Raw genomic sequence first — 3,382 nt, 5'->3', positions numbered from 1 at the left:
ATTGATAATTGCAAATGCTCACACATGAAGTTCAGATTGACTGACACATTGTAGAAGGCCCAGTCATTGTTCCAGGCTGGGAGTCGGTTTTATGATGGGAGGGTGAAGCAGTTTGGCTGTCATCCCCCACTTCTTTCCTTCTTCCTTCTCTCTCTCTTACATGTTTCCAATTCTCGCAACCTCTCTCTTTCTCTCCTATCAACCCTCTCTCTTTCTCTCCTACCCTCCATCTCTCTTCCTCCCTCTCTTTTACCACCCCTCTCTCTTTCTCCTACCACCCCTCTCGCTTTCTCTTCTACCCTCCCTCTATCTCCTACCACCCTTCTCTCTTTCTCTTCTACCACCCTTCTCTCTTTCTCTCTTACCACCCCTCTCTCTTCTCCTACCACCCCCCTCTTTCTCTCCTACTCTCCCTCCCTCTTTCTCTCCTACTCTCCCTCCCTCTTTCTCTCCTATCACCCCTCTCTCTTTCTCTCCTCACCCCTCTTTCTCCCCTACCCCTCTCTCTTTCTCTTACCATCCCTCTCTCTTTCTCTCCTATCACCCCTCTCTTTTCTAAACATTTTCTCTCAGCTTCCTCACCCTCTTTCCCATCTTCCCTCCTTTTCTTGTCTTAATCTATTTCTCCTCTTCCTATCTCCAATTACACTTCCTCTCAGACACAATACACTTCTATTTCCTCTGTCTTACACAGGTGTGTGTGTGTGTGTGTGTGTGTGTGTGTGTGTGTGTGTGTGTGTGTGTGCAGGGCATGCACGTCTGGGTTGCCTAGCAGCGGCACAGCTTCCTGTGACACGAAGAACACAGCAGGAAGTTGAGACGGCTAGTTAAATAACTGGAAACAATGACAAACACACACATACTGGGGACACACATGCTGGACACACACGTTTGTATGTCTGATAGCTAATCTTCCGTAAACATTGAACATTGTGTCGCAACAGTTTAATCATCCCCAAACCAAACAGCCAAGAATTCATATCCTTACATTTGATCATCTCAAGTCAATAGTTTCTTCAAACTAGCACTGTGGTTACCAAGTAAGACCTAGTTCTCCATGGGTCATTGATTTAAAACTAGCCTTGTTCAACCATCCTGATCCTGTCAGTTTGCCTTCTGTTCACTACACAGATTGTCTTGGTCAGGATGATGGATCAGACTGATCACACAGAGACATACAGAGACACACACACACACAGAAATACACACAGACACACGCAGAGAGACACAGAGACACATACATACAGCAACACACAGCCACACAAACAGCAACACACAGAGACACATGCTTGCGCAAAGAAACTGCTTATAACACACACAAAATGAGAGACTGTTGTTAGGAAACTAGACTGTGGTCTTGAGGATAGTCGTATAAGGAGAGGCTCATGTATATATTGGAAGTCAAGCCAACATGTAGGGCTCAGGTCGAAAGTAGTGGGGCCTTCCCTGTGGCTCAGTTGGTAGAGCATGGTGTTTGCAATGCCAGCATGGTGTGTGCAACGCCAGGGTTGTGGGTTCGGTTCCCACGGGGAGCCAGTACGCATGTATGCATTCACTACTGCAAGTCGCTCTGGATAAGAGCTTCTGTTAAATGACTAAAATGTAAATGTAGTGCACTAGTGGTTAGAGCGTTGGACTAGTAACCGAAAGTTTGCAAGATCGAATCCTCGAGCTGACGAGGTAAAAATCTGCCATTCTGCCCCTGAACAAGGCAGTTAACCCAGTTAACCTAGGCCGTCATTGAAAATAAGAATTTGTTCTTAACTGACATGCCTAGTTAAATAAAGGTAAAATAAAATAAAAAAGGAATAGGGTTCTATTTGAGATGCAAACTAAAACAGTTTCATTAGTCTAGTTTAAATGTTTTGATTACTTCTGTTGTCATACAACAAGCTGGAGAGATCAACCTCTCCTTAAACAACACTGTGTGTCACAGAAAAAGCCTTCTCTGTTTTAAACACGTAAACCACAACAAATGTGGGGAGCATATTGAGTAACGTGGTACTGGCACTGGAGAGAAGGGCTGGGGTTTGAGTCATTCATAATGTGAAGCAGAGAGGGGAGGGAGAGAGAAACAGTAGGGAGGGAGGGAGGGAGGGAGGGGGAGGGAGGGAGAGGGAGGGAGGGAGGGAGAGAGGGAGAGAGGGAGAGAGGGAGATTGATTATAAACTGGGTGGCTCGAGCCCTGGCTGACAGCCGTGGTACATCAGACAGTATACCACGGGTAGGCCAAAACATACATTTTTACTCTTCTAATTACGTTGGTAACCAGTTTATAATAGCAACACTGCACCTCTGAGTTTGTTGTATATGGCCAATATACCACTGCTAAGAGCTGTGTCCAGGCACTCCGCGTTGCGTCATGCTCAAGAACAGCCGTTAGCCGTGGTATATTGGCCATATACCACACCACCTCGGGCCTTATTGCTTAAATATAAAAATTGACACATTTATCATTGTAATAATATGCCTACCCACCGTCCTGCCTAAAAGGAGCTTGTGAAAATGTGTTTATTTTAGATTTTTTGTTGGGGCTGTGTCCGGGCACTCTGCATAAGAACAGCTGTTTTTTTTTATTTAACTAGGGAAGTCAGTTAAGAACTAATTCTTATTTACAATGACGGCCTACCACTGCCAAACCCTTACCCGGACGACGCTGGGCCAATTGTGCGCCGCCCTATGGGACTCCCAATCACGGACGGTTGTGATAAAGCCTGGAATCGAACCAGGGTCTGTAGTGACGCCTCTAGCACTGAGATGCAGTGCCTTAGACCACTGCGCCACCCGTTAGCTGTGGTATATTGGCCATATACCTCACCTCCTCGGGCCTTATTGCTTAAATATAAAACTCTACTAATCAAAAGCCTACACATTTATCATTGTAATAATATCCTGCCCACCGTCCTGCCTAAAAAGTGCTCTCAACCTCAGTCCATGAAATATATATATTACCTTTATTTAACTATGATGAGGGAGAGACAGCTAAAAATGTATGTAGACTATAATTATATTATTTTGCTTATTTTAAACGTATTTTGTCCTATCTCAATGTTTATAATGTGTAGGGTATTATTCTATTAGGCTCCTAGCATAACTGTCTTCACTGTCATCTCCTAACGCCTATAGCATTATCTGTGTCTTCAGACGCCCCTAGGAGCCCTTTAGCCTTTCTATTGTCTTGTTCTATACATAACGTCTTGCTCCTTGTCAAAACAAAATCACACTCAACACTACAGCCCAGCATGGGGGTAAAAACTCTGCCTTCGCCAAACACTGTATTTACGCTGTCAATCATCCTTTCTTCTCCTCTCATTGGTTGTCTTTCCGTTCCAGTATCCAACCGGGGAGCAGTAGAGGCGGGTACGTTGGGCTCCCAGGTTGT

The sequence above is a fragment of the Salmo salar genome, chromosome ssa02, assembly GCF_905237065.1.
Source record: "Salmo salar chromosome ssa02, Ssal_v3.1, whole genome shotgun sequence".
In the NCBI taxonomy this organism is placed as follows: domain Eukaryota; kingdom Metazoa; phylum Chordata; class Actinopteri; order Salmoniformes; family Salmonidae; genus Salmo; species Salmo salar.
Note: the sequence above shows the minus strand (reverse complement) of the source record.